This window comes from Eriocheir sinensis, unplaced genomic scaffold, assembly GCF_024679095.1.
Source record: "Eriocheir sinensis breed Jianghai 21 unplaced genomic scaffold, ASM2467909v1 Scaffold297, whole genome shotgun sequence".
NCBI classification, from domain to species: Eukaryota; Metazoa; Arthropoda; class Malacostraca; order Decapoda; family Varunidae; genus Eriocheir; species Eriocheir sinensis.
In genome coordinates this window covers 340,001-345,799 of record NW_026111606.1, presented here as the reverse complement: position 1 = coordinate 345,799, position 5,799 = coordinate 340,001, and the positions used below count along the sequence as shown (strand labels likewise).

Genomic DNA, 5,799 nt, shown 5'->3' with positions numbered 1-5,799 from the left:
AATCTGGTTAGCTTATATATTTACTTCATGTCCTGTTTGTTTCAGTCACTGTTTGCTTTTTCAGGTCAACCAAACACCCAACCGCAAGGAGAGGAGAATACGAGAAACAAGAAGAATAGAAGAGAGAAATGAGGAGAAGAAGAAGAAGAAAAATGAGAAGAAGAAGAAGAAAGAAATGAGAAGAAGAAAGAAATGAGAAGAAGAAGAAGAAAGAAATGAGAAGAAGAAGAAGAAAGAAATGAAAAGAGAAGAAGAAAGAAATGAAAAGAGAAGAAGAAAGAAATGAGAAGAAGAAGAAAGAAATGAGAAGAAGAAGAAAGAAAAGAGGAGACAAGAGAAGATGAGAAAGGAGAGAAGAATATAAGTCTCTCTCTCTCTCTCTCTCTCTCTCAGTATGCCCCCCACAGTATGTCTATGGACCCACAGTTACCCACCACAGACCCCCACCACTAATATATGCCACCCCCCCTCCCCCCCATCACTAATATATGCCACCCCCCCCTCCCCCCCATCACTAATATATACCCCCCTCCCCCATCACTAATATATGCCACCCCCTCCCCCATCACTAATATATGCCTCCCCCCCTCCCACCCATAACTAATATATGTCACCCCCCCCTCCCCCCCATCACTAATATATGCCACCCCCCCCTCCCCCCCATCACTAATATATGCCACCCCCCCCTCCCCCCCATCACTAATATGCCCCCTACCCCTCACTCCCCCCACCAATCACCACCACTCATTCACAAGCACACCCACAATATCCTCCCTGCAACACTACTTTCTCCCTTGTGTTTCCCATCCCTCCAGACGTGAGCTCTACTTGTCATGTTCCTACTTCTATTGCTACTACAACTACTAACCGATGGAGAGATGGGTGTTAAGTGTACTTCTACTACTACTACAAACCTCTATGGAGAGATGGGTGCTAACTGTGCATAAGGAGAATAAAAACTAACTTCTATAATATCCTTTTCCTTTCTTCCTACAAACCTATGGAAAGATGGGTGTTAACTCTCTTCTACTACTACAACTACAAACCTCTATGGGAAGACGGGTGCTAACTGTGCATAAGAAGAGTAAAAACTACCTTCTATCCTATCCGTTTCCTTCCCCACCTCACTGCTTGCGAATATTAAGCATTACTCTAAAAAACATGCAATGGAGAAACAGGACGAGAGATATCAGCGGAGTTACAGAGGCCAGAGTGGAGGAGAGATGGATGGGCAGTCTTCTCTCACCTCACCTCACCCCACACCTTCACCTTTTATTTCTAACAGTCCTCAGGTAGTCCGTGTCTGTCGGGTGTTGTGGGCGGCATCCTCGGAGGTGACACTCTCGATCGTATTACTAAACATTTCGTCTCCAAAGTTCACCTATTTGACCAGGCTTTCCTAGGAGTTTTGGGCATATCCAGAAGTAGTTTTATGACCCTGGTGGTAGTCTGACCCTTCTTCTGTACCATGAACCTAAAGAAACACTCATTAGAAGCCGATTGATCCCCTCTTTGACCTTTAGAAATAGCTGATGTGAGAAACCAAAGCGCCTTATAATACCGACCTCTAAGTCTTCTATCACGGCACTCGTCTGGCACCGAGAGGCATAACGTACTGACACACAGGGACTCAGGAGATAGGGGTGAGGTCTAAGCTTAACCCGGTAGCAGAGATGGTACTAGCGACGAGCCAAATTTTTGCCATAACACAAACCCCCCAAAATAGATGATGCATAAACTGATCACAAATGCGTTGATATATATTATGAAATGGTTTGCATGGGTGATGATTTTTTCTCATTTTTCTCGCTCAGAGGGAAGGGCCTTTAAGAAACATGATCCCCGCAGCTACCGGGTTAAAATCACACATCTTCGTTTGTGAGTGATGTTACCCTGCAACTCTGAACATCATCATGAAGAGAAGTAGGAGAGAACATTGCAGGGGGAAGAAATAAAAGAGATGGATATTAAAAGAAAACACAGCTACAGAGGAACATTAGGGGAAAACAATGCAGGAGAAAGAAACGTTTGTGGAAAAACATTATTGCAAAGAACATTAGGGATGAAAACATTGCTAAAGAGGAGTATTAGGGTAAAAATATGAAAAACAATACAAGAAAACAGTAAAGAACAAGAAGGTAGAGAGTAAAGAACATTATAGAGAAAAAAAGAAACAAGAAGAATAGAAGAGAAGGAGAGAAAGAAGGAAAAGGAGAAAAGAGAAGATAAAATGATGAGAGAGGAGGAAAAAAGATAAGATAAGAGAGAAGAAGAAATGAGAGAGAAAAAAATTGCAACAAGTAAAGAACACTAAAAAAATAACTAGAGAAAGAAGGAAAAGGAGAAATGAGAAGAGAAGATAAAAATGATGAGAGAGGAGGAAAACAGTGAAGATGAGAGAGAAGAAGAAATAGAGAAAAAATTTGCTACAGTAAAGAACAATGTAAAAAATAACTAATTAGAAAACATCACAGGTGGAAAAATATACCCCCAGGTTAACGACACTCACATAGAAGAAATTATGACACTAAACCTACACATAAACATCTCCGAAGGCCATGTACGAGTGAAGTCCGTCCCCTATAGTGCCAACCCTTAACACCATTGGGCCAGACGAGTGCCGTGACAGATGTGTGGGTGTGTCAGTGGCCATTATGCAGCACACAACACCTGTATCGGCTACATGAGGACAGCAAGGTGATAAGGTAAGGTGTGTGAGGAGCCCCAGCGTCCGTCTCCACTCTGGGAACGAGGAAGAGGCATCAGATAGCATTGCTGGGAAAATGTGAGATAGCATTAGATAGCATTGAGGAAGAGGCATCAGATAGCATTGCTGGGAAAATGTGAGATAGCATTAGATAGCATTGAGGAAGAGGCATCAGATAGCATTGCTGGGAAAATGTGAGATAGCATTAGATAGCATTGCGAGAGAACACAGGAAACGAGATCGCACACACGCAGAAAACATTAGATAACGATATGAAGAGAGAACAGCAAATGAGAAAAAAAGTATTATATAACATTACAAAAGGGCATAACTTACTGATAGACAAGGGTGCTAAGGGTGGGAGAGAAGGGAGGGATTTCAAGGGAGGAGGTTGGTACAAAGGGAGCATAACTTACTGACATACAAGGGTGATAAGGGAGGGAAAGAAGGGAGGGGTTTTAAGGGTGGAGGTTTATACTAAGGGAGCATAACTTACTGACATACAAGGGTTCTAAGGGAGGGAAAGAAGGGAGGGATTTCAAGGGTGCAGGTTTATACTAAGGGAGCATAACTTACAAGGGTGCTAAGGGAGGGAGAGAAGGGAGGGGTTTTAAGGGTGTGGGTTCGTACTAAGGGTGGTAAGGGCAGGAGAGAAGGGAGGGGTTTTAAGGGTGTGGGTTCGTACTAAGGGTGGTAAGGGCAGGAGAGAAGGGAGGGGTTTTAAGGGTGTGGGTTCGTACTAAGGGTGGTAAGGGCAGGAGAGAAGGGAGGGGTTTTAAGGGCGGAGGTTCTTACTAAGGGTGCTAAAGGGGGGAGAGAAGGGAGAGGTTTTAAGGGTACATAACTCATAAAGAAACATCATAAAGAATTAAACTAACATTTGAACACTCCCTAAAACAGACCCCTGACAGACCAATCAGACCCAAAATATCTTAGCTATAGACACACAGACCATTACCAAAAGAGAAAAAAGAAAGAAAACCACCTCAGACCACTAACAGACCACTATCAGACCACTATCAGACCACTACCAGACCACCACCAGACCACTACCAGACCACTATCAGACCACAAACAGACCACAAACAGACCACAAACAGTACACTACCAGACTACAAACAGACCACAAACAGACCACTTTCAGACTGTAAACAGACCACTTTCAGACCACGTAAAACCAGGATATATGTAGATATTAATCCTCTTCCCTTTTAGCACATTCTAGACCACCTCATTAATGGGCGTCGTTGGGTAATTACTGAGCGATTAGCCCTGACTCTTGGAAGCCCTAATTAATGTGTGAAATGAGTGGTAATGAAGTTTTTGTTTGTTAATTATTGTGAAGTTTGGAGATAATTTGGGTTTTATATATATTTTTTCTTCTATCAATGAATGGCAATGTTTTTTTTTTTTTGTTTGTTTTTAGTTGATAATTGTGAAATGTATGAATCATCTTGACTGTTTTTTTTCTTTTGTTTATGTTTGTTTTTTGTTTGTTTCTTCCTAAGGCTGTTTTTTTTTATCTTTCTTTCTTTACTCAATTTTCATTCCTTTTTTTTTGTTTATCTTGAACCATCCACATTTTTTTTTTTTTTTCCTTCTTCTCTCTCTAAGTTTGTCCTCTCCTTTATCATCGCTTTTCCTCACTGTCCTCCTTCTCTCTCTCTCTCTCTCTCTCTCTCTCTCTCTCTCTCTCTCTCTCTCTCTCTCTCTCTCTCTCTCTCTCTCGTATCAATCTTTCTTTCCTTCCTTTCCTCCTTCCTGTTTGCCCTTCATGACTATTCTCCTCTATTATTTTTTCATTCCTCTCTTTCTGTCTCCGTTATTTTCCTCCATCAACTTCTTCAAGACTTCCCTCACTTTTGTTCATCTTCCCTTGACTTATCACACTCATATTTAAATAACTAATTCTTTTGTTCTCATCAGTGCTCTTAAAACAAGCAAGACAAACCTTATTCTATGCACACAAACACACACACACACACACACCTCATTAGCAACACAGAACACAGGTACACAACACAACAACACACCTGCAAAACACACCTGTCGAAGAAGCACCCAATTTAGCACCTTGAGTTCAGCGGCACATATGTTAACTCCCTCTCCCTTTCCCTCTCTCTTGCTCAGTCTATGTGTTTCTCTCCTTAACCCAGTACAAAGCATGGTTAAGTTCCTCTCAGCCATAGACACTCAGATACATAGAGACTAATAGATGATAGACCATGGGAGACCCTAATCTGTGAAAACAAGCACAACACAACACTAACGCAACACAACAACACAACAACACTGCCCCTGGAAAAACAATTAATCTGGTCTCATGAAAATACCTCGCCAGTAACTCAAAGGGAAAGAGAATAAGGAGGAGGAGGAGGTGTTAAATAAAAGAGGTTTCCATTTGTTCCTCTCTCTCTCTCGCTCTCGCTCTCTCTCTCTCCTTTTTCTCCTCCTGTTCTGTTTCTCTCTCTCTCTCTCTCTCTCTCCTTCTCCTCCTGTTCTCTCTCTCTTTCTCTCCTTCTTCTCCTCCTGTCCTCTCTCTCTCCTTCTGTCCTCCTGTCCTCTCTCTCTCCTTCTTCTCCTCCTGTCCTCTCTCTCTCCTTCTTCTCCTCCTGTCCTCTCTCTCTCTCCTCCTTCTCTTATCTGCCTCACACTCAAGTATCCTATCAAGAGAAGTATGATTTAAGCTGCGAGTGTGATTTTAAAGAGCCCGTTGATTCCCTTCTTGTGAGATTGTTACGCACTTCTTGCAAACTCCTTTCCTCTCTCTCTCTCTCCTTCTCTTATCTGCCTCACACTCAAGTATCCTATCAAGAGAAGTATGATTTAAGCTGCGAGTGTGATTTTAAAGAGCCCATTCATTCCCTATTTGCGAGATTGTTACACACTTTTTGCAAACTCCTTTCCTCTCTCTCTCTCCTTCTCTTATCTGCCTCACACTAATGTATCCTATCAAGAGAAGTATGAGTGAGGCTGTGGAGTGTGGTTTTAAAGAGCCCCTTCATTCCCTCCTTATCTTCAGACCTTGCGAGATTGTTTAGTATGAGAAATGTCTTGAAAATTATAGATAAAAGTGGGTATTGAGTTTCTGC

At 42.1% G+C, this 5,799-nt stretch overlaps 1 protein-coding gene and 1 long non-coding RNA gene across 3 annotated transcripts in view; one reads left to right on the top strand and one right to left on the bottom strand.

Moving 5' to 3' along the window:
• Positions 1-740: 740 nt before the first annotated feature.
• The window catches only part of LOC126991523 (uncharacterized), a 5,538-nt gene continuing 479 nt past the window's right edge, over positions 741-5,799 (top strand). Inside the window, exons 1-2 of the long non-coding RNA XR_007745625.1 lie at positions 741-3,177; positions 3,258-5,799. The exon at positions 3,258-5,799 is cut by the window's right edge and continues 479 nt beyond it. This is a non-coding gene — a long non-coding RNA (uncharacterized LOC126991523). The remainder of the gene's footprint in view (positions 3,178-3,257) is intronic.
• LOC126991522 (RAB6-interacting golgin-like) overlaps positions 4,424-5,799 on the bottom strand; it is a 13,219-nt gene continuing 11,843 nt past the window's right edge. For both annotated transcript variants that reach the window (XM_050850268.1, XM_050850269.1), the window contains exon 7: positions 4,424-5,799. This exon is cut by the window's right edge and continues 1,843 nt beyond it. The gene's annotated coding sequence lies outside the window, so the exon portion shown is untranslated.